This window comes from Pinus tabuliformis, chromosome X (assembly GCF_031772625.1).
Source record: "Pinus tabuliformis cultivar Carrire ecotype Pingquan chromosome X, CPIR1, whole genome shotgun sequence".
Classification (NCBI taxonomy): Eukaryota; Viridiplantae; Streptophyta; class Pinopsida; order Pinales; family Pinaceae; genus Pinus; species Pinus tabuliformis.
Window position 1 is genome coordinate 1555526382 of NC_142308.1, and position 6990 is coordinate 1555533371.

The following is a 6990-nucleotide window of genomic DNA, read 5'->3' on the forward strand; positions in this document are numbered from 1 at the left end:
TTCATAAAAGGCAACATTTCCATAGCAAAGCTACTATACTCGATAGGATGTCGGATGACTCCATTCAGGAATAATTGAGAGGTGAGGATCTTCATCTAGAAAAGAAGGCTTATGATGATGACATGGATCTTGTAGCAAGGATTAATGGTAATAAAAAGGACTTGAGTAAGTTGAAGTGTTTCAAATGTGCCGAGTATGGTCATCATATGGTCAAGTCTCTGAAGAAGTAGTAGGAAGATGATGAGAAGAGGAAGGGTAAGGTGGTTGCAGGTGTCACCAATTCTATGAAGATACATTATCTCTCTAGGAGATTGGAGAGATAGGATTTTGCTCCGATTTCTCATTTCTATGAAGGTGTCATCAATGAGTCTACATGGTATGTGGACACTGGTACATCGAAGCATATGACAGGTTCACAGGATGTCTTCAAGACTCTAATTGAGTGGGACTCGAAGTTGCACATGATGATAGGTGATAAAAGTAAGAAGGAGATTACAAGATTGGTTGTCGTACAATTGAGGATGGATTCAAGTCACTTGATGGGAGTTCAGGATGTACTATATGTACCAGAGCTCATATATAACATATCGTCTATCTCAACGATCGAGAAAAAGGTGTTTGAAGTGATTTTTCGGGATGGGAAAGTAAACATCAAGCCCAAAGGATCTAGCTCTGGTGGAGTGGCCAATGGAGTTGAGCACGATCTATATAGGCTGAAGGGAAACCCTGTAGATTATGAGAAGTAGAAGGAGGAGAAGGTATAGGTTCCATAGCTTTAGTGTGAGCCAATTTCTACCGGAGGTTTTCATGTTCAGAGGGATAATGTGCAACCCAAGAAGATTGCATTGTTAATGGAGAGAAAGGGCGCTTCTAGATATTTTGAGAACAAATTATGGAATGTCATGAAATAATTTCAAGAGAAGAAGAAGCAGGAATATTCTGGTGGTAGTGACACTTCTGAGAAGGGAGTAGTTCATCCTTCAGGGTATGCTTGAGTGGTTAGCACCAAAAGTTGGCGTAGTGTCACCAAAATTGACAATGATGATGAGTTACTTCCCAGCCTTGGAAGTACCTCCCTCGATCAGAGGGAGTGTTGATATTTGTAGCTTGGGTAGTACTCAAAACCATAGGGTAAAGGGTTGTAGAGGAATTTTACCCACATGGGCTTTGCACCCAAAGTTGTGGGTGTGAATCCATGAGGAGTTTGGATTATTTGACACTGGGAGATGATATAGCACCCTTAGAGGAGAAAGGGGCTGCTCCAAACAACAAGAGAGAAGACCCTTTGGAAGGGCTAGATGTTATCTTAAAAGAAGTATATAAAAGGAGATAAGGAGCAGGAGGATTCTGACCATCCAAATGCAATGAATCATAAGGAATATATATTTTGAAGTGGCCACAAACCATTGGAGCTTAGATAAGGGTGAAAAGTGACTTGTTTTGGCGAATTTCCATGAATTTTAGGAGTCGATTTTGGCAGGAGTGCAGGCTAAGGCAAGGGAAGATATTCTAGGAAGTTAAGTGTGAGATTTTGTGTGGAACATTCCTATATAATCATACCATATACTTATGTGGTTTTGGCAACAGAGTCGAGCTCTAAAATTTAGATTTGAAGCGACCCAAAATGCCTAACAACAAGCTAGAACCAACTTTATTTTCCAATGCATGAGTGGAGCTTAAACGGGGAACAAGGCCACAGCTATTCGAGGGGTTTTGGAGGAGATTGGTAGGGCTAAACTGGACTGATAAGAAGCCCTAACCAGGAGGAGATCCTACAACAGATTCAAAAACCCAGAAAGTGTACAAATATATGTTGTTTGGTGTCTTCAAGTTGTTTTATTGTTAGTGGATGAGTTATTCTAGTTTGGACAAATTTGTTTCAGCATATTGTGGCTGCTCAGATGTTATAAACCAGCTCACACAAAGATATAAAAGATAGATCAACAACTTCAAAATCAACCTCTTTGAGGGGGCAACGTCCTTCGCATTACACAAATGAACAACTCTTGGATGATACAAATGACTAAACCTCATTTCTATATATATGAGTCTAAGGGGTCACAATATAATCAAAGTCGAGATAACAATAATAATATAAGGGCACAACAATAACAATAGTGGTATTCTATGGGGCACACTACTAACAATATGGGGACAATAGGGGCATAATAATAATAATAATAATAATAATAATAAGGGCTACAAGGATAATGGTAATGGGGAAATCACTAGTATTATCATGACCTAACATGCCCCTCTCCTTCAAAAAAGTGTTATGCTTAATGCTTGAGTAGTTTTGGATGCTTTGTATAAAATTATCACTCTCCCATGTGGAATCTTTAGCAAGTAAGTTCTTCCACTTGATGAGATACTCTGAAATTGATTTATTTCGTAGTTGTCTAGTTCTTGATACTATGAATTCTTTAGGTTCTAATATGATTTTTCCTTCCTCATCAAGTTCTGGCAATATTTTTTGAACTCGGAGCTTGTCACCTATAACCTTCTTTAAACATGAAACATGGAAAACTAGGTGCACTCAAGAAGCTGCAGGAAGCTCCAATTTGCATGTCATAGTACCAATCTCTTGCAACACCTTGTATGGACCTGTTGATGGTGTTGGACACGCCAACATGTCAAGGGATCTCCCTGGTAAGAAGTCCCAACTAGACCTTAGACTGTTTGGTGTAGGAGTCCTAGCAGTGGGTCATACCATATCACCTTGATCGCGGTTGCGCGCAAAGGCAAGTAAGATGTCCATGTTGGTAGCAAGGGTGTTACATACGTAGCAGGTCAAGGAAGGTACATGAGCGGTTCTCACACATAGAGTGTGAGGTGAATACGCTCCTTGGAAACCTGTGAAAGCACGTAGTTAAGAAGGGAATACATGAAAAAAGATGCATCACAAATTGGAAAGCAAGTAAGCTATCAATCCAAAGTCGTGGTTAAACCAACAACACATTTCAGTAAGATTCATACATACTTATATAGGAAATCCATACATGCATGCGTAAGAAAACAGATACATATATCATTTAGAGTAAACAATATAGCTGAAATACAATACGACATATGCAAGAAACATGCTAGCTCTGTTATATTAAGAAGTGAAAGTTCCAGTCATACAATTCAACCATGACCAACCACTAGTTTCAATAGCGGAAGGTTATAGTCACTGCTACCTACTCCTTAATGAGTGCCAGTATTGCAGCAAGAATGTTGCAACTTCTGGGCTACCAACTTTACTTTTTCAACCCGGGGGTCCTACAAACTTGAAGGTGACAGTATTGTATACACAAGTAAAAGTGATGGTTATGCCTTTTGTCATGATTCAGCTAGCAAGAGGTCACTAGGGTTTTCAAGCCAGAATTATATGGAGTCAGAAGAAGCTTGGTTTCTTTATGGAAGAAAGGGAAATCTGCTCTAACGGAGAGCTACTCTACTACAATAATAAAAAATACTAAAATTCAATGCTAAATCACACCATTTCCTAATTAACTATCGATAAACTATGCTTTGCAATAATGCTAAATTAACATGAACCAAATGCTACTATATAAGAATGGAAGTAAGAAGCATCAAAAATCACTAATGTGCAAGTAAGGGGACTCAAATAAATCTATTTTTGTCTTTTTGTCTTTTCATGCAAAATGAATATGTAAACTAATTACTTTTGGTGATGTGGCAGGTGAATTAAGGATGTTGGAGGATGGCTGGTAGGGTTAGGAGATGGTTGGATGGTTTGGAAGACCCTTGGGAGGATTGTGGTGACTTCCTAGATGTTTTCCCTCAATTCGGCCTCAAAACAGGCCACTTCAGGAAAACCTACATGATGTACTAGAAACCTACAGGATTCCCTGTAAACCTACAGGATACAACTGAGAGAAAAATGGGAGGTTTTGGAGGTGATGGAAGGCTTAGGGAAGGTGTTATATGGGTGGAATGAAGTGAGGAAAGGTCTAAGATCACTGAGAAATCAATGTCAAAGATAGAGGATGATTGGATTCGCTCAATGTGCTTGGACACATTTCTATGAAAAATGATGAAAACTAGTGAAGGTGATGGTGAAAACAATGAATGACTATGGTGGATAGAGTGGAAGGTGGTTGCTAGCTATGAAGTATTTGTCTCCTCCTGAAGCACCTACTTTGCATAAAACATGTATAATTCCCAAAAATCTATGTAAACAAGAAGCATTCTCATAAGCTAGAAAAGCATAATTAATGAACTAACTGCCTACATGACGCATGAGGAAAGTTGTTGAAGGGAATAAAATCATAGATGAGATCTACTGCAAGATTGAATATAGAAGAGATGGCAATAAAATCCTACTTTGCAAAACTGATCAAATGCTAACTTAAATATAGTAAACTCTAAAGCTTATGCAAGAAATAAAAATCTATGCTTTTGGGGCTGCACAAGGGTCCCTTCCTCAAATCATCATCCCAAAGGGAGGAAATGAGGCCAAGACACCTACTGACAACCTTATGGTACTCCTTTTATCCCTGCTAACCTTCTACTGAAGTAAGGCACAAATGGAAACAAACTAATAAACAACCAATCCAACCTACACTACTTGCAATGTGTTAGCGCTTGAATCTGCCTCAGGCTGAGGAAGGCAAAACTCGAGGCAACACCATGCCACGCTCAGCCTCGTAGCTAGCCCTACGAGGACAGGAGAGGGCTCTCTCCAGGTCTATCTCGGTAGAAAAGTCTTCAAAGGGGCTTAGATGACCGATAATGAATAATGATCTTAGGCTAGTAAATTGATATGAATGAAGTTTTTATAAATGATGGGGTTTTCTGGGCTGCATGGGGCTAAGAAAAGCTTGAACAGAGAAAGATAATCAAAAACACAGATTATCTCCTGAGGCAAGGTAGGCAAGAAATTTAACAATTAAATTGAGATAAACGGAATGGCAAGACTGCTGAGAAGTCGACAAGGGCATAGAAGATGGATCCTTGTCAAACAGAAGAAAACATTAACTATGAATACTTCCTCAAGACAGAGCAAATAAATTGGATTCTGCCTTTCTCACTTAAAAGTATTCAACAGAAATGATTATGAGATGAAATGTAAAACATCACAAGCTACACATGAGACATAGGAAAAGACAAATGTTAAATTTCATACCACAGGAATCTCAGAAGCCAGAGCTGTGTATTTTCATTAAAATCTCTGTCAAACAGCTGTACAATGAAACTCTCTGTTCTCCACCAGCTCTCAGAATTCTCTCCCCCCTCTCTTTTACAAATGATTTTTTAATACATTAAATAAAACTTTGCTAGGGGAAAAACAGATCGACCCCAAAACAGGGGCGTTGTTTCACCTGCAGTTACAAAAATAGAGATAGAGTCATTTCTTTTTCCTAAAACAGAAGATCGTTCCCCTTAAAATCCTCTGATGGCTAACAAACTGGAGCGTAGATCCCATCGAATCAGGACTGAAGTCATTAGTAGGAGACTGGTTGCTATGTTTGGATCCATTACTTCAGCGACAAGCTGTTCATTCCTTGTATTGATGAAATCAATTGGATGCAAAGCTATGCCATTGAAATTATCACTTATGTAACGACCAATAACTGCAAGGCACTCGGACGGATCCTTTGGATCCCATTCGGCATGAAAGAAGGTCAAGTGACGATTAAAATCATGACTATGGACAATCTCATGGCTTGGATAGCTCAAATCACCAAAGATAGAATCCCATACACGTATCCGATTATCTTGGTAGGTAGTCATGATTTTACTGCCAGGTTTTGGCGAAAACTAAGCAGAGTTCACAACACGTGGGTGTTTCAACTCTCCCAGGAAGGCCCCAGCTTTTAATTGGCGAATATCCCAAAGACGAGCAAAATGATCATTGCCACAACTGATCAGAAGATCTGAATTTAATGGATTGAAATGAAGTCCCACAACTTTAGAACCCTTTTTGTGGATTAGAATGGGTTCCTCTGTTTTCTTATTTGAGCGAATGTCTATCTGGTAAAGAATCCCAAAGTTATCCGCAACCAGTAAAAGATCTTTCTCTGAATTGATATCCATGCCATATAGAATTCTCCATGTTGCCAGTCCATTCCATCCATTAGGATTGCAGTCCATCAGGAGGATTGGAACTCCCGTCTCAATATCAGTGCAGCTAAGTGTTCCATCAAATCCTGATGTGTATATATAATCATCCTTCACGGGATGAAATTTCATACTATTCAAAACGAAGGAATATACTGTATCATAAACTGTCCTCTCTGTCACTTTCTTATAGTCCCAAATACCAATTTGACCTTTCTTATCTCCTGACATGATAATATTGTTCTTAGTAGGGTGAAATTCTAAGCAAGTTATCCATCTACTGTGTAACTTGATGATAGCAGAGTCAACCTGGTTGGGAATAACATAAGTTGGCTTGATCATATTGATATGATTTCTGATTTGCCGTTCAAATACAAAGTCAAAGCCACTCTGGACATATTTGCGGGGGCCAGGGACAATCCCATATTTTGTCGCTATGCGATGTGGGCATGTCATCGTGGTGTGCCCAGGCTGTTTACATAAGAAATATGGCTATTGAAGGCAATCAATATAGGTAGCTCCTTTGAACCCTGCCTCATGGTCTTTCCGTTTACACACCTCTTGGGCCATATTCATGAGCCAGCTATTGCTACCCAAATCATCTTCTTCGCGAGCATACTTTGCATAGTCATTTCTCAGAGTCTGCATCAGGATCATTGAGACTAAACCCGTGAGTAAAATAACCATCATAAATGAATTGAAGATGGAGAACCAACGGATCTGATGTTCAAAGAAAGGATATTCTAAGTAGATATCAGAACACCCGGCAAAGGTTATGTTGGTCTCGACCCAATGGACTGAATCCCAGCAATAAGCGGCTTTGGATTCTCCTGAGTGAGGTTGACATGAATTATTTGGTCATTATTGATTTTCACAATAATATTCTTGAACTGTGATGCCAATAGCGCCATACATATACTGTAA

General features: G+C 39.3%; 1 pseudogene; it reads right to left on the reverse strand.

Moving 5' to 3' along the window:
• Window positions 1-5388: 5388 nt before the first annotated feature.
• On the reverse strand, window positions 5389-6723 carry LOC149145967 (protein DAMAGED DNA-BINDING 2 pseudogene; annotated as a pseudogene).
• Window positions 6724-6990: the final 267 nt, after the last annotated feature.